The following is an 18981-nucleotide window of genomic DNA, read 5'->3' as shown; positions in this document are numbered from 1 at the left end:
ATAGACTCACATCTGAAAATTATGAACAAAGAGAAAAGCACACCATTACAAACTGATCCCATTGAATCGGCAGAGGCCCAAAAGTTAGCTGTAGCCTAAATTTAATCAGCGAGTCTCCCTGGAGTCAGTGAAGAGAGGCACCTTCAGAGGGCAATTCAGAGAAGGAATCTGACTGCAAGGGCAGCATTAACCTATATGGTTGTTCTCCCTTTGCCAAGAGTCAATGGGATCAATTCATAGCTGAGTGGAGAAGACTTATACTGGCTAAAAAGCAGTCCCAGTATCAATAAAACTACCACAGTGTGTTCTCTGTATCACAAAACTGCCATATGTCTCCACTTATGGGGATTGGGCATGGGGACTATGGAGGGAATTGATTTCCTGGGCAGGTTAATATAACAAAAAGCAAGCCGCTCTGCAGCCCTAAATCTCCCTAAAGCCCACAGTCTCAGTCCTCCTGTGCTGTGCTCTGTGCTATGCTTCATTATGGAGTCTTTAAACACCTCAGCTAAAGACAGAGAAAGTAATTTAAAAAGAAAACACAACTTTGGCTCCTTTAGTTGGATTTTTGGAGAAGTAAGGTTCCTCCTGGGTTAAACTTATTAGAGTCTCCTAATTTTGTTTATATTTTATTACAAAGTCCAAGTGCTATTGAGTAGACACCCAAAATTAATGCCCAACTCTAGAATATTTAAAACCCAAGATAAATTAATGTATTTGGAATTGTGAGTTTTAAATATTAGACCATTTTTGTTCCCTTTATTTTTCATTCCAAACCAGAACTCCTATTTCCAATTTAGTAACAAAATCTGATGGTCTTGCTCTTATTTTTAATAATAATCTAACTTACAGTACTCTAGGAACTGCAATTTCAAGAAGAAAACATACATGAATGTGTATGGTATAAAAAACACTTTTATTTAATACCTTGGAGGCTTGAGCGCTTTGTTTGGGGTTTTTTATCATCAAGAGGTATTCAATAACAATTTTCTTTATTTTAATTATGTCTGGAATATACTGCTCATTGTAAACAAAACATGTAGTTATTTAACATGCAGATTTCAGCTCAGGGATTTGAATCGGTTTAGTGAGCTAGGACACGTTTTATATTTCCATTCATTTGCTCATAGAAGTTTGTCAGGACTCCCCAGATACCTTTGAATAATCTCAACTTTTCTCTGTGTTCTGATTTTCCTTTTCCTTATTGAAATTGTATTATAAATACATTTATGGAGCTCTAGGTGGAGAAAAGATATACTGTTTCTGATAGTTGTTTCACTGCTGTAAATCAACATTGTGCCACTTACATCAGCAAAGCTACTGTTTATCCCAGCTGAATGTCTCCTCCTTCACTTCTAATATTAACTCAGTTAAAAATAAGAGTTTTATATTTAAACCTCTTTTTCCTGATGTGACAGTAGGTGGGCCAACTTGTAACATGATCAACATTTACAGCATTATCTCTACTGGAATCCATTTATGTCAGCTCCTAACAATCAAAACATAACAGCTCTTTGGGATTCCCATTGCTTTAATTTTTACAAAATGGCAATATTAATTAAAGAATAAAAAAATGTGAGCCCTGATACAGCATAAATGCATGTGCATAAATAGCATACAATACAAAAATATTGGGATCTTGTTATGCAACCCATTCCCTGAAGCAGTACTTGTGGAAAGGGGTGATGCACTGGCATTATACATGGGGAGTAGCAATAGTGAGGTGGGGGATCACAGAGTCCTGTTGTCAATGTATAACTTGTGATTTAGTGCACAATTTAGTTTTAAAATAAACTTAGAGACGTTTGGGATGCACAGAGCCATTTGAGATGCCCAAAGTTATTTAAGAGACTGGCAGAGAAGATGCAGGATTTGCAGGAAATCCATGTCTTTCTGGACAGCTGATGAAGGACAATCAGAATAACTAGGGCATCTCTAGTGACACTGGACAGTTTTATGTGGACAGCTGAGCTGGACTGCATCTTACATCTGCAGTCACAAATTTTCAAGCTATTTTTTGATAACACTGAGGGGCATGCTAATTGTGACCTATCAGAAACTGCTGGCCTTTAGCAAGATCATACACTAGCTCATTTTTACTGCTGTGCCACATATTATACCAGTGAGTGTTGTCACTAAACTGAGTGACATTACCCAATATGTCTCACAGTAAACTTATATATAGATTTAAGTGCCTCTAAAATTGAGAGTTGTCTTCAAGTCCCCATTAAATATAGAGCTGCTAAAAAAGAAATGCTCAGGACATTACTAAGTTAAAATGTCTAAACAATATGCATTACGGGACAGAGATAGTAATTTTGTTGATGCATGTTGAAACAATTGTACTTTTCCAGGTGTCAGACACAGGAGCATATCTCCTAAATTTCTTCAAAAAGACCAATATAAGTCTGTAAAAGCTACAACATTTTAGTGTTATCTTTAAAAAAGTAAATATGCTTTATTATAAACATTAAGCATGAAATACAGTAAAAAAGCAGAAAAATTATAGTTGGGAGGTTTGTCTCATGAAAAACATATTTTCTCTTTCTCCAGGTTTAAATATGTGTACATACTAACTTAGGTCCAGTTTCATTCCATTCAGCTTGAAACACCTCACATTCAGTGTACTCCCTATCCAGCACTTGAGACCAAATCTGATGTGTGAAGACACCAATGGATGGTGGCATGTCCTGTGTATATTGGGTAGGAACGAGTCTGGAACATGCTATAACTCTGTTCCTAAGGAAGACAGCATGGGCATCGCTGTCCTGTATTTATGAAGGTAGATATCCACTTGTCCATATCAATACAGATATAAAGACAGGTACCAGTTACTGTTTGATGTGGTGGTAGCCTGGCTTCTGATGTAGGTACTTTGGTAGGTAAAGGGAATCTGGGTCTTGGAACTTACAAGGGATCCTTCATGTACAGTCCTGACAGCTGCGATGCAAACAACCTTTACAAATCCATGCCAGTCTTATCTGACCCTCAACACCTGGCTCCTTTTCTGTAGTGAGAATGGCTGGACCATTGCAGTGGCGCACTGATTTTTATGGATGGTGAACAAAAAAAGGGGATTGAGAAGAGACCACACGAGTTATTCTGGCACATGACTTGAGTGCTTTCTATTCTTAGACAGATGAGGATCTGAAATATGTAAGTACACTATCATTGTTTTTTTAGATTTATTTGTAAAGATGAGAGAAAGAAGTAAAACACCTAATCTATCATGAGTGTGGTATTTAGATATTTATAATTCTCTTTTGATGTGTGTTTATAATTAAGTGGAGTTGATAAATCAAGCTTTTCCTTGTGATAATTTAAGCATCGTTATTTGTCTCCATCCTTGTTTTTTGTTAAAGAAATGAAAAGAGCAAAAACCATGAAATTATATTTGTAGTGTAATTTTAAATTTATTGTCTAATAAATAGGGATCACTTGGAAAATCCATTTTTTTTCTGTATTGTTAACAAGAGGTTTAACCAAAGTGATTGAATCAAGATGAGAAATGGTCCCAGGTTCCTGAAACTTAAATAAATGATATTGTCAGTGTTAATGTGCTGGTCTGGAAGTTCATTTGAAGTATAAGAAATAACCTAAATATAATTTCATGGCAGCTCATATACTACCTAGCATAATTTATTCCTTACTACAGAACATCCATTCTCTGTGTTTTACCAGCATTTCCAACTCACCACATACCTACCAACACTCAGCTTTTTACTCTTGCACACTCCCAGTACTAGTAAAGATAATGGTTCTTTTTTTGCACAACAAATAAAATGTATGTTGACTTTCAACTTTATCTTGAATGCCTCCAACGCTTTTGCTGAATGAGAGTAACCACCACTGATTTTACAATATGGGGGTCTAGTACTTCTGACTCATCTAATGATGCTGCATAAGATCTCTTTTATAAGTGTATTATCCCCCATAAAACAATATTTGTGTGTAACAATTAATAAATAGAACTTGTCAGCTGCAGAATGCTGTACCCCTGTTTTACAAATGAGTGTCCACACCAAATTATTTCAAAGAGAATAAAAGAAAACCAATAGAAATTTGAAATGCTCTTATAGTGCTACATGCACCAAGACTTTAAATAGTCATGGATAAAGATTTAGAAACACGATTGAGTTCGTTTCTACAACTTGTAGAAACTGTACAGGAACACTGTACTTCAAAGTACAGAAACAAATCAACAAGATCTGTAGTTGCTTGACTTGTAAGGACGGGGCTAAGAGTCCTATGACATTTCTGGTTTTGAAATCCATCACAGGAGAATGTCTTTACTCAAATAGAGTTGAAAGTATAGCTTTATGTTTCAAGAATGTACTGATTCTCCTTTGGTTTTGAGCAACAAGCACATGCTTGTTTTCTTCCCTCATTCCAGGCTAAAAACATGTTTCAGATTATTGTGTTTATTTAGTAATGAAACTAGCCTGAATTCTTGCTGCTTTGGGCAAGTTCTTGAAAATACACATTGTACCAGTGACAGGCAGATTGTTCTTGATATCTCTTTATTAAAATAAATACATTTAAAGGAATATTTAGATCTCTAACTGTAGCTAACTGATTTGGTAGAGATTGGTATAACAACAGTGTCATTATATCAAGGTTCTTTTTCTTTTGGAGATTCCTAGAGGTATTGCAATAAGAGAAACTATAGCCTAGGCTTCCTCACTGTGTTAGAGGGAGAAAACAAGGTTTTTCAGAAAAAATGAAAAGCATGGTGAGGCAATAATAGAGCACTCAGATTTCCTTTCAGAAAAGAAAATAAGTGAAAAACTACTGGAAAATGAAAGCATTGGACTTTTTCTCAGATGTGCAGATATGCAAAGGATGCTGATACTGCCATGAAGTATCTGCATATCTCCAGATAGGAGCTTTTGTATCATAATTTGTTCAGCATCTATCAAAATATCTTATTCATGGAAGAAAAAGCCCTCGTAAGTATCAGGACTTTCTTAAAAAGAAGAATAATAATTCAATTGCCACAAACTGTACTTTTTAAGAGACCTAGCAACGTAACCTAGACTTTTTGACAGCTATGGAGACAAGTCAAGATTATATTAAAAAGTGGTATTGTGCTGGAGGTAACCATTCCCTGTCAGATGTATTGCATATACCCTGCTGTGTGCATGGATATTTATGGATATATCTATAAAACATATCAAGTCAAGGAAGAAAAAACTTAAATGAAAGTGTGCTAATGTCTGTTTGTCCATGGCTAAAAGATACAGCATTAATGCATTGTGCTGGCAAAGGAAAGTGAAGGACATAAATGAAGGGTTATTCCCGTAGTGATTCAGTAGTTCAAGGGCATTTGTCAGGACTACGTATCTGCTGGAAAAGAGTGGATGGGGGATTCATTCATCTTAGTTTCCTATGGTTACTATTTGCTAGTAAATCACATCCACTGCTACCTATATGGAGAACCTTGACAACTGGGGAGAATTTGAGTTACTTAACCATGCATCTCTCTACATATCACCGGGATGGGGATTTACATTTGAAACTGGAATTAGTTTATAACCTGGCAGACATACACAAGAGTAATAAATGGATCTTATCAGTATGTCTGGTCAGTTTTGAGTTCCTGCAGAAACGTTGACACTTAAGGATCTCCTCTGAGGTACTCAAATATCAGTGTGATTAGCCTGGCAGACAGACTTCTGCATTGGGGAAGCAAGGTCAGTGCTCCTGGGACAATAGGAGATATAAAGATTCAATAATAATACCTTATTATTCTATCAGATGATGTCTGCAGAACACTCTAAAATCATTATGTGAAGGACAAAGGATGCTATATATACAGAGGGGTAAAGGCTGACATTTCTACAGTGCATTTAATTAAAGAATTCCATGTAAGTCTGGCCTTTGGAAGAAAAATAATCTTTGGTCGCTCACTGAGCACAGTGAGCTTCCATAATAAACACCAGGTAATCACTGTAAGGCATCTACAGAATCAAGGCTATTGTTTTGCTGGTGCCATGTCCTCAAAGATCCTGAGGTTCAAAGACCTGTTAATACAAGTAGGGGGTTGATAAAGACAAGAAACAGGTGGTGTAGTTGAACAATTTTATTAATGCTGCATCTCAAGATGTTGGAGCTCTTGACATAGCTGAATTTTGTTGACCAAATAGAATATGTTCATATAGGAATATCTTCCCTGAGCCAGTTCATGGGAGGTGTTGTGGTGTCTCTTGTTAAGGTGTGGTCAAATGTGCACTAATTAGCATGGCTTTTATTTGTTTCTACTAAGACATTGACATTTTATTCTGACACTTATGGCAGTGCTTCAACATGCTCAAACTGCAAATTAGCACACTACAAAATAAAGCCACTTATTGCTCCAAGTCAGGGTTCATCCCTATTTTTATGGAAAAGGGACACAGATGATGATCAGAAATGATCATCAGACCATGCCCTTAGTTCACACATTGTATCCCACGTGGTTTGTTCTCTCTCTGATAATTAAGGGTGTTGGTATAGCCTAATGTGGAGAACACAGGGCTGAGATGGGTAAAGTAATCTTACATTTACTCTTTATTTGCAAGGGTTTGATAGATTATATCAGTCTATCCTGCCCTTTTATACAATGAAATTAATGAGATTGCCCAACACTCATAAAGGACATTGAGATAAATAGAAGAAATTAACTCTTAGCAGTTGTATGGTTTAATTATATTTTCCTTTTCTCTTAATGATATGTTCTTTCCAGAAAATGGGCCCAGGATGAGCATAGGGGATATGCTCAGACCCTTGCAGCCTCCACTGCAGAAATTAACTTCCAACACCCTATCCTTTAGTTGAAAACATAGGCATAGAATGACAGAAAACTGGCAAATAAAGCTGATTCTGGTTTTAGAGATGGGACAAGAAAAAAAGATATTTTCTTATGTGCACAATAATTTTTACCTCAGATATAAACCTGTTGGGAGAACTACAGTATGTGAAGTGAGGCATGGAGCTCTCCTAGAAATTGCAAACATCTTTAGAGATTGAATATTTATAATGTAATTTAAAGACTACTACTGCAGTAGCTTCAGATTTGAAGTCACTAATCAGTGACGTCAGTTTATGAGAGAATAAATTGTATAGTGGGTGTAAAGTGGTTAAAAAAACAAAAATGCCAAACAAATTTTTTAAAAATTTATCACATGAAGATAGTCAGATGTTTGAACAGGTTGACCAGGAAAGTTGGATAATCTCAATCCTTGGTAACTTTCAAATAGAAGGGCAAGTTCTTGAGCCACCTAATCTAAACACCTGCTTTTGAGAGAGAGGTTTGACTACAGGGCTCCAGAGGTGCTGGTCAAACCTGAATTATTTTCAGATTTTAGAAGAGGAGGCCATCAAAGACGAAAAATTCAAAGAAAAATCTGGAAATATCATCTTTGCCATGATCCAAAGGCATCTCTATAGCTACAGATGTCTTAGTGGGGCAGGGAGGTTTTCTGTTTATCTACTTTAAAGAGGGAAGAACAAGGTCACCTTCTCTGACAGCTCTTGGAAACAGTGTGAGGAGAGGTCAGCTGAATTTGCTGCCACTCGTATTTAGCTTCAGCTAAACATTAGCTGAAGTTCCCTTTCTCCAAGTCATCACTTTTATAGTGGGGATTTAGCACTGCCTTTTTTGCACTAGATATCCCCATGTAAAGCCTGGCTGGAGGCTTTCCCATCCTTGCAGGTTCCCTTCATATGTGATGTCATTGCACTGTACGTGAACGATGAAGTGAACTGTTATCAGCCACTCTCTGCTAAGGAGGAGATTATTAATTCTGGGTCCTTGACTCAGGTCGCTCATAACAGCAATATAACAGACACCGTAGACAAACCCAAACTGCCTGAAGGGTCAAGATATGGGCCAAATGACTTCTTCAGTTCTTGAGTTTTCCTTCTAAAGTGTGCTGTGATTTGCTTCAACATGAAGTGAGACTGCCAGCCAGCAGGTAGGTTATACAGACAACTCTCACAATAGCCTTTGGGATTCTCCTACCATCTGCTCCCCACTTTCTCATCTCCACTCAATCCCATCCCCTTATCCTTTCTTGCTTTTCCTACTTGCGATTTGAGGGGAGGAAGCACATTTTTTCTGCTTGTCTCCTTGTTTCTGCACTACAAGAAGGTAGGACTGTAGGTAGCAAATCACCAGTGTGCAAATCGGGATTGACGTTTTTGAAGAGGGCTCCACAATATCTATTGTATCTACCTTAGCCTCACAGGTAACTCTGCACTGAGCCAGAGTAGCAATTTCAGGCTTTTTAACCCTCACAACAGTAGGATTCCTACTGTGTGTTCTTCTCAGTTTTTGCTGCAGTTGGATCTAGGTAGTGAAACTGGTCTTCTCTTGGCCGCTGCTCTGTTGCATTCTGAGTTGTCCTTCCTGTGTCTGGATCTGTGCCATTTTTGGTCGCTTCAGCTGCTATGGCTGTGGGAGATGTTACTTGAAAGGTTTTCTCCTGTTCCTCCTAACCCACACTTGCTGCATGAGTCCCAGTTCACCATATTTTAGTAAAACATTCACAAACAGGGGGTGAAGGGTGTTTGCAGCAAAAGATTGTCTGAGCAACAATCTTCTGTTGTGTCAACTTCCACTGCAGTTTGGTGGCCTTCAGCTCATAGGAGTGATTTGAAGTTTCGTACCATTAGAAGTAGTTAAGGAGGTTTTCACAGGGAAGAGGTTCACTGTGGAGCTTGCAAAACAGATCTTCTAAGTAGTATTCTGAGTACTCTTTTTAAGCTCCTGTGTGGTTAGATAGCACAATCCTCAGTGTATCAGCAGGTAAAGCTATTACGTATTTTAAATTGGTCCTTAAAAATGCACCCAGCCCTGTACAAATACATTTATCCTTTGCATATAATATGGATGCAAGATCTTTCCACCTGCCTCTTATCTTCCTATTGTAGATAGGGCAGGAGGGAAAGATGCCTTCTGCCATGAGAAGGTGAACTCTGAATTTGGTACATGATCTGCAGGACAGAAACAGTTAATTCCTCTGAATACATTCTTTTCAGTAGGGATGGCTTTTGAAAATAAAATTTAATGAAATCCATTGTCCTTTTCATAAGATGTTGGAAGGAAATCTTGTTCAATAGCACTTGTCAATCAATCCTGCTACTGTAGTTTTTTCCCCCCTTGTCTGCACCTTTTTTTTTTTTAATTGGCATCTGTCTGGAAGGACACAAACAAATTACAAGCTGGTATTTTAACTAGGATATCATGGAATATTCTCTTTGAATTCTTAAATTTCTCTGCTGATAAAGATAAATAAATTGCAAAGTCTATATTAATAGGGCCAAGGTGCAAAAGCTTGATAAAAGCTTCAAAATGCATATGCAAAAATGATTCTTGAGTATGTTGAGAGGATGCTTTTTGAAATCATATTTACCCTATTATTATTAAGTTTTCAAAATAGAGGCAAGATACTGCAAACCCTAAAATTATCAGACAATTAATTTGCCTTTTCTCTTCAAGAAGTCAAACTCTCAAAATAAGCAGATATTTACCCTTTCAACATTGGATGTTTCCTTTCCATTAAATAGTTATGATATTTCTAACAATTTCCAATGTTTTAGTAGAAATGTTTTAGTTATAAGCCAAGTACTTTTCAAAAATCAGGCTTAGAACATTGTCTTAGAACATATTGTCTGTAGCAGTATTTCCTAGTGACTTTGCCATTTATTTCCATTTCACTGTAGAGTGAAATGTTAAGCTATTTTACATTTGCTGGCGTTCCTTTAATCAGTTGCACTGCACTTGCAGTTTAGTTATCTGGGAACTCTCATATATCATGCTCCATCCTTGGAAGCGTTCAAGGCCATGTGAAAAGAGCTTTGAGCAACACAGTCTAGTGGAATGTTTCCCTGCCCATGGTAGGGTCTTTGGGACTAGGTGTTCTTTAAGGTCCCTTCCAACCCAAACCCATCTGTCATTCTATGATTTATCATTGTCAGTTAACCTCATGCCACTTCATACCTGGTTTCATACCTGCTGTTTCAAACCATTGGTACACAACTTAAACAGGACTTCATGAAGAATCCAGCTTAAATACATCATGCAGGCTGTGTAACAATAGGTGAAAGTATATGTATTATGTGTAGGGCCAAAGGATTGCTAAGCACCTTTAGTAGAAGAATTATTATGTACAAGGAAACAAATTTCTTGCCAGTCAGTGCAATGGTATCTTTGATGGTGGCATTTTCTATCAATAGTCATATGAGATAGAAGGATTCATTTTAAATTCAAACATTGCAGCCCACCAGATTAATAAACTATATTTGTGAAATAATAACTCCCTGGATGTGTTTTTTAGCTCAGGAGATTGGACACTGATATTGAACAGATGTCTTTTTTCAGGATCTCGTGGTGATATATGGCACACTATTTGCTGTGATATTGACGTACATGGAGCCAGACTGATGGATGGGTTCGGCACACATAAAGCCCACAAGTTTCTACTCCAATGTATAGTTCTATAACAGAGCATAGAGGGATATTTTGCTGGGAGATTCTTAAGTTCTTAGATTCGTGTCTCTCTTCTCTTTGTTCATGAGTGGAAATGTGAGTGAATGTGCAGTCTTCAGAAGGTCTTTAAAAATAAACAAAAATCAAGAATGGAGAAAGGCTTAAAATTTTCATCAGGTTTAAGCATCAGCAAGGACAGTTAACTAGGTATTATGAGTCTTTGTTTTGCTCAAGGGGCTCAAGAAGGTAGAAATTTTCACAGGAAAAAATGTGGCTTGAGCCAAATTTTGTGAAAAAATATCTAAAAAAAAAATGGTTTCAGAGAGAAAACTAGAACACCTTTTTTTCCCCTGTCTCTCCCATGTTCAACTTTCTGATACCAAGATGGAATCGAGCGTGTGCACACTGTGTGTTCACAGTGCCCCTAACAATTTCTGCTGATTTTTAGACTTTGTTGTAAAACAAATGGACTATTCTCTCATGCTTCGAGCAGGAAAAATCTAGGCAAGACCAAGGTTAGTGCATCTTGACTGAGGCCTTCTCTGTCCTCCATATAGGTGCAGTGCTTCCATTGTACTACTGTAAAGGAAGCCATGCATCTCTTCCCAGTGGGAATAATTGGCTGCTAGCCTAAGTATAGGAAAATAAGTTGCATAGAATTATGACACTTTTAAATGAGTTTAATTGAAAATTGAATGCCATAAAAGTATAGCCATATGGTTAACTAGCTGCCCTCAGAATTGACCAAGGTATGTAGGTAAAGAAATGTGGTCCTGGGTTTTGAAGGCCTGAAACAATGGTTCTGCACAATGTGGGAAGGCAATGATGGTAAGATACAGCCCTGTCATCTCATCAGGGAGCTTCAGCTCTACATCCATTTTATAATAATTTAAAGCCACAGCTGTCTAATTGATTTAGAAAAAAAAAAAAAAATTAATAGGTCTTTCAGCATTCAGGATGAATATTTGGGCTACATTGAACACCATGATCTCTAGAGGTCTCCTAGCAGACCTCCAAGAGACCAAGATGCTTTTAGCAAGACAACCTTTATTTTACCATGGAAATACATGTAGCCATGTGCCTATTCAGCTGTTGTTAAGTAGAGCACTACATAACTATGTCTAAAGGACAAAGTGACATTGGGATTTGATTGGTTGCAAAACATCACAAATGTGAATCTGAATTAGTAATTAATTGTATCAGACCACTGCCTGGCCAGGCCTGTAAGCAGGTGTGGTTTTATTTCATCAAGCTTCAGACGTTAGTGTTGCTGACAGGCAGGGGACAAAGTGAAAGGCACCAGATCCCCAGCACTGTTGGTCACCAAAAAATAATGAAGGCAGACCTGAGAGAGCTGAATTTATTAAAAAAAAAAATAAATTGCATTTTAGCAGGAGGGACAGCACAAAAAAGAAGGTTAAGAGTGAAGGCAGTGAACAAACAAAAGAGAAGGAAACAGCAAGGATGGCAAGACCAGTGCTAAAATGAGAGAGAGTGAGGAGATGGTAGGACCTGTGGCAGCCTGGTTGTGGGGGCTGAACTAAAAGAGCAGCTGAATTTCTTCCCACATTTGGAAGCTACTTTTCAATAAATAAATTCAATAAATAAATATTTACAACCAAATTTGCCCTAAAGGTTCAGTAGATTATCTACAAATATAAGCTCATATCTAGTGTCTCTGAGATTCCTTAAAAAGTTGGTTTAGTTCGGTTTTCCTGTGTCATTATGAAACATCTGTCCTGAAACCTGAACATTAAAGGATTTTGAATCATTGTGTTCACTGGGTTAGGGCACAAGGCATATATCTGCAAGAGTGCTCCACTTTTCCTTCATTTGCAAAACCCTTGGTTACAAAACAAGCACCAGTTATTTTGCTGGATATATTGCAGAGAAGGAATTTAGCTTTAAAAAGACAAGCAAAATTAAAGTTACAGCTCTGGGAAGAATGCCAATCTTTAGTATTATTAATAATTCCATTGTTTTTAATTCACTTATAATTACCTAAGTTGATTTTTCTTTATTGCTAATTAACAAATATTTAATTGCTTTAGCAATTCACTAATGTTCTTGATGACAAAATATTTAAAAGAGAATGCACTGTAGAAAATGGCTTTAAGGAGTTTTGAAGGGTTTTTTTTTCACATTGCAGTTACTTAATGCCAACCAGCATTTATGATCTAAAAAAATCCATTGTTTTTAGAGAAGCTGTGTCTTGAAAAATAACTAAAGGTTAATTATTGTATCTATCCCAACTATAATAAGTCATAAGCAATATATTAAATTTAAAAGCCTGTATAAAAACCCCCACAACTCCAAGTGACCCAGACAATTAGATCAGCAACCTAATCTAATGGTTTCATAATTTCAAAGATTTTTGAGGTCACAGAAACCATTAGCTCCTCCACCTTGACCTCCTGTTTAATGGAGGTGATGGAATTTCATTCATTCCCAGTTGGAGCCTAACAACTTCTGTGGACAACTCTTATCATGGGAGACACACTGAGCACACTAAGAGACTGAGATCCCACCGTGCCTATTGCAACTGTGCTGTAAGTGGTTAAGTGCATTCATTGTTAAGCATCTGTACTTTTTGCTTGCTGTGAATTTGTTTAACTTTACCTTTTGATCCTTGTTTTGTGCCTTTCAATACTAAATAGAGCGTGCTCCGATGTCTGCCTCATCCTTATGGATTTATTTGTGTAGCCAAAAAAGTTTTTCTCTTCATGTCTTTCCTAGTACTTCTACTTTGCATTTCATTTACCTGGGGCAGGGTAAGTTAGTTGATCAGTTCCTCTATTGATTTCAGTCAGCTTCTTATTTCTAGCACACTGTCTGGCAAATTCTGAGGACTTAATTTTTTGAAACATTTTTCTTTATTCTAACATGGGAAAACCATTTCGGTTTCTCCCAACACTGCTCTTTTCTTTACTAAAAGCTGCAATTTAATTTTGAATTCCTGGACAATATCTTTATAAAGTTAAAATCAGACCCTCCATTGCGACACAGTCACAAACAAAAGCCTGTCAGTTAAAAAAATATATTTATTGGTCACCTGCTTTGCTCCTACAACTGCTGATAACAAGCAGATGGGAAGGAGCTTACTTTAGCCAACTTTTACCTTCAACCCAACTGTTTCTCATTATTGTGTAGCTACTGATCCTATGTGAAAAGAATTCTTTTCTGGTATTTCTATGTTAGAACCACAAGAGCCATGATTTAATAGACGTGCTTATAGCACATTATACTTTACAGGAGTCTTTTCAAAGATTTCAAAGCCACATCTTGACAGTTTCATTTTTTTTAAGAGATGCCTTTAATAACCATTTCTTGCTGACTGAAGAAATGAGGGAGGAAAGTGTAACTTCAAAGTGTTGGCAAAATAATATGAATTATACAAATGTGGTTGTAAAGTTGTTTCCAGTTACAGTAGTACTAACTCAAGACTGATAGCTGGTGTACTCTTTCACAAGGGTTTCTAATTTAAAACATTATCTTTTGGAATTGTTCCTCACTACATTGTTACTCTAGAACAAACCAGTTCATTCAACTGTATTTTCTAAAAATATTGGGAGCAAAACAAGAAACAATTCAAAAATATAATAATGAGTATACTAAGTAGGTAAGATACTTCATGCTCTTTCAGTAAAGTGTTGAAAGACATAATTAACACAAATGGAATTAAAGAGATTTATAAAAATTTAAATCTGAACATTAGGACTGGACCAATGTATCTTCCAATACAGAATTGAAAAATCCAACGGTAAATTTTACATATATGTTGCTATATGATGTTTTTGCCTGCTATGCATTATAGTAAAGTGAAAGAAAGTAATGAAAGATATTAATATTTAAGTAATCATACATTATTAATGGTATTTTAAGTGGCTTTAATTAAGACCCTTACATACCTTTTCCCATCCCTTCTCTATGTTTCTGATCAAACTAATCATGTAACCTTACTGTACCATTGACCTTTCACCAGATGCATAATTATTATTAATTATTATTCTCACTGCTGGCACCAGGACCACTAAACTTTTCTCTTCAGTGCTGCTTTCAGAATTGCAAAAGGTTGAACTAATGCAGATAAATCTAGGGACCCCTGTAGGTTTTTTCTTTTATTCACCTTTTTCTCCTTTAGGTATTAATTTTTTTCCCACTTGTACATTTTCTTGCTGTTGATCTTTCCTTCTTCTTGTCTTCCAACAGCACGGGTAGATTTATAACACTGGGAAGGAAATATTTTTAGTGATGAGGACACTAAGGACCAAGCACAGATTATCTGCAGTGGTTGTGGAGTTTCCATCATTCTGAGAGCAAGTTAAACAAACATCTGTCAGGCCTGACCTCCCTGTAGTTAAGCCTGCCTTGGGGCAAGGGGATGGACTAGATGACCCCTAGACATCTTTTATGGCCCTAGGTTTCTACAAGGGGAATAAAACAGGTTGGGCTCACCATCCATTCATTGCACAACCTGGTCTGTCCTGTGCTCACATACCTTGCAATGCTGTAGAAGTCTAGGGAGCATCCTGACCTTGCCTAAAATACAGCTCATACCTGACTGTAGATATGTGCTGTAGCACATATATACACAGTACTGTACGCTTGTAGATCTGGTGCTTAGGGACATGGTTTGGTGGTGAACTTGGCAGTTCTGGGTTAATGGCTGGTCACGATGATCTTAGAGGCCTTTTCAAACTTCAATGATTCTATGACTTCTCCCCTGATTCCTGTGAGTATACATTGTCAGAAAAAGGACCAAATGATGATTTTAAGTGATCTTCTGAGATCACTTTTCAGCATGCTTATTTTTCCTCTTGGTCATCTGCAGTAGAATTCATAAAGAGAAGTGGTTTGCTGGCACTCAAAATGGTAGGATGCAAATAGAAACACAGAAATCTCTTTGCACTGTTGTAAAGACTTTAAAAGGTGAGTTCCCGCTAATTTTGAATGATGTGCATAATCCTATGCCCAGAAAAGGACTATATGCTCTAGCAAGGCCTATTTGTTAGTCTTTTTGGGCTAGTAAATACTTGGTGTATTCAAAACAGTCCCCTTTCTTTCTCCAAAAGCAACACCTGATCCTGTTGCGCGACCTGAGAATTTGTGTGTTTCTCATCTTTACACACTCTGTGATTGGTCATAGCCCTGACAAGTAATGGAAATAAAATCACCAGGTTCACTGTTGCAAGGTTACTTTTCCCTTACTCTCCCCTTTTGCTGCTTCCATTGTCTGTCCTGTAAGAAACTTTGATGAAGAGACTGAAGGGGTAAAGCTCAGCTCCCCATCCCTGGTCTCTCACGACAGAGGCAGGTGTTGCATTATGCAGGAGAAGTGTGTTCTTCAGTAATATTATCCTGGGAATTATCTTAGAGAGATTGACCTGTGAATAATAGCCAAGCCTCAGGGTTAGCCCCACAGTAATTATCTGCTAGACATTTTCACTAGCCATATCCCTTCAGGTCAGGAGGCAAACATGAGGACTCACATCCATACTTCACGGCAAATTATTATTCAATTACAGTAACTTTTCAGCCTCACCAAATCTAAATTGAATTGTCCTTCCTTTTGGATATTTATTTGTATGAAAAATTCCAGGGAATTTAAAATGCAAGATGCATAAGCAGCTCAGAGAGTATGCAGAGTCTGTGACTGTAATTAAATATTTTAAAAGTTTTGCATAGAAGCATTTTTGGAGGTATCTGTGCTTCACAGAAAAAGGCTGTGTCTTCATAGCAACTTGAGTTATTCAGTGTCAGGCGTTTTTGAGCAAGCCATTTCATGAAAAAGAAGTCATCCAGTACAAGCATCTTCTTGCACAGAGAGGATGTATTAGGAGAGCAAGATAGTCATGGAGCAGCAACTCGTGAGTTGTATTAGCTTGGCTCTATCCTAAGATGCACTCCCTGGCTGGGGTTCATCCCAGTCAGAGGGAGACAGCAGTAGAAGATTCTTTCCATCAACAATCACAGGAGATGCCTGTGGCTAGCTCACGTGAAGGTGTATGCGATATCCAAAGTTTAATGAGATAAATCCTACCCATGTATGCATGGAGGAGTTCACAATAAGTGTCTCCTTGTACATCTCTGACCTACACTCTTGGTCAAACCCTTGCTTGGTTACACCCTAATTGTAAAGTCAACTCTTGGAGCCAGAGTCCTGATGGGGTGAGGTACCATAGCTCAGTAAGATGTAAAAGTCTATACAAAGCTTGGGGAAAAGGAGTTGGATGTCATGGTAGCTCTTTTTCTGTGAGAGAAAACATTTTACCATTATCATGCACAGGCAGTAGAGAATTGTACTTGGTTAACAGCTTTTGGATAATATAAATTCCTTTATTCTATCAAGGTCATCAGCATGGAAACCCATTGAAATGAATATTTAAATGGACATAATCCACTTCAAATCATAACTTGCAGGTATCTTTCTTAATCTGACTTATTGCAGGAATGCCTTAGACCACGGAGAGGGAATTAATTTGAAAATGCACTTGACTTGTTGTTAGTTATTGCTATTCTGTGTTTGATTTTGATTTTGCATGCAGCTGAGCCAGCATAGGGAAAAATCAATAAAATCTGTTTCAGTTTTGTTTATACTCTGCTTCTCCCTCTGGCTGCCCAGGTAGTGGTGGTTACATATGAGGGTCTATTCCAGGACATGTATGGCTAAAAACAGGAGGGTTTAATTTGATTTTTTTTTTTCATCCTGGGTTTTATAAAGGTTTTGTTTTGAGATAGTATGAAAGAGGTTTCTTAACAAAATATAAGTTTATTTTGGAAAGGAAGATGACAGAAACTTAGCCAGGATTAGGTACATCTGATCAAATGAAAATATTCACAGCTGAGACAGTCATCACAGACTGTTTTTTGAGTCAGTGGAGAGAATCAAGCACATTCAGGGTGAAAGATTTTGATTTCAAAAGGCACACCTAAAATAAAAACACATAATATGTGTCTAAATTTTTCTGCTTCTCCCTGGGGATTAAAAAGGAGCCTACGGTGACATGTTTGGATAGACACTGGAGACAACTAAAATTATATGATTTTCCTTCCTGTATGCATGGGATCTCTCTCTATCAGTCATGCTGGAATTGCTCGCTTGCACAGGAAAGACACCATTCCCTGAGTGATAAAACAGGGCTAGAGATTAGTCTCTTAAAGACTCAGCTACATGGTAATGATCCTATTCTTGCTGGTAGCTTGGCTGCCTTGTGTTCTTGCCTGCAAAGGTGAAAAGCTTCAACAAGGGGGAAAGAGAGCATCCTTTAAATTGGTTCTGAGATCACTCAATAGGGAAGAGGTAAGGTCCTGTGTTAGCAGAAACTCTTTCTCACCTCTGCTTGCAGAGGAAGTTTTGAATGTAAATCTATTTCCTTTGTGAAAGTTTAAGTCGATATATTTCCGCATAAAAGAGCAGGGAACAGTGCAATGTACTGTTGTCCATGTCTTTGAAGAAAAAAGAGAGAGTTACCAAAGGGTTATAGATACTCAGGCTAAGGAGGGCTGGCCAACATATGAACCTCAAATTGAGATCAACCAAATCATTTCAGTTTTTCAGCCACGAATGTGGGCAGAGCCAAAGGGACCTACTCTCTGTAGTGACATCCTCTGCTCTCTTTCTAGAGAGAACTGTGACTCTGTAAATTTTATGCACAATCTCAGCAGGTAGCAAAGAAATAACAGAAATACATTTTTAGTATACTTTCAGACATGACACAGGGGTCCTCGCTGCAGTGGAAAATCCGTAAGAGAGGTTGCAGAGAGTAAAGCTTGAAAATGACTGTGCAGAGGAAGTGTTAAAAAGCAGCTCTTACTGTAAGTTCATCCTTTCTCTGCCAGATAGAACAAATCCATGTGAACTTTAATTCCTTGCTGATGATATGTCCCAATCTTATAGTTAATGGTTGTACAAACATATAATATTTCGGATTTGTTTGTTTGTTGTATATTGTGGTGTGACATCCATATATTTTAAGAGCTCTCTCCCCCAGAGAATAAAAACTGGAAACTAGAAAAACATTAATAAAATATTTCAGTGGCTTGGTAGAAACTGTTGGTTTAAGCCTGTTGGTCTAAAGAAATAAAAATGCAAAGGAACCAAGGAAAACTCCAACCTCCACAAAGGAAAACATGATATAGCTGTCCAAGTAAAATGTTTCCTTGATCCCATTCCTTTTTTTTTTCCTGTTCAGTTTTGCAGCTGCTTTGTTAGTGAAAAGAAAAACAGTAAACAGGCTCACTCAAGTCAGTCCAAGCTATAGTTTCTCCTTTTTGAGTTTTAGGGATTCAGATTGTGACTCAAAAAGGGAAACAAAGACAGATTCTTGCAAAGCTCCTTTAGTAGGATAAACCAATGGCTGTAGTATACGTTACTGATAATGATAGCATGTTGTATTTTAATCTTGCAGTGAAATATGTTATTACTTTATTTTAGACTTGAGGCAAAGTTTATCCTCATGATGAACTGGTTAGAGTGACTGCATGCATGAGGTCCTCTGTATGGGAAAGTT

At 37.4% G+C, this 18981-nt stretch overlaps 1 protein-coding gene across 17 annotated transcripts in view; it reads left to right on the top strand.

The window, feature by feature from the left end:
- TENM4 (teneurin transmembrane protein 4) overlaps window positions 1–18981 on the top strand; it is a 1582078-nt gene that overhangs the window by 1068491 nt on the left and 494606 nt on the right. For 15 of the 17 annotated variants that reach the window (XM_064644901.1, XM_064644900.1, XM_064644899.1 and 12 more), the window contains one exon: window positions 3014–3156. The exons of the other annotated variants lie outside the window; for them this stretch is intronic. The gene's annotated coding sequence lies outside the window, so the exon portion shown is untranslated. The remainder of the gene's footprint in view (window positions 1–3013; window positions 3157–18981) is intronic. 17 annotated transcript variants of the gene reach the window in all.

Source organism: Pseudopipra pipra, chromosome 2 (genome assembly GCF_036250125.1).
Source record: "Pseudopipra pipra isolate bDixPip1 chromosome 2, bDixPip1.hap1, whole genome shotgun sequence".
In the NCBI taxonomy this organism is placed as follows: domain Eukaryota; kingdom Metazoa; phylum Chordata; class Aves; order Passeriformes; family Pipridae; genus Pseudopipra; species Pseudopipra pipra.
The sequence above is the reverse complement of the archived record's forward strand: the minus strand, read 5'-3'. Positions and strand labels throughout refer to the sequence as shown.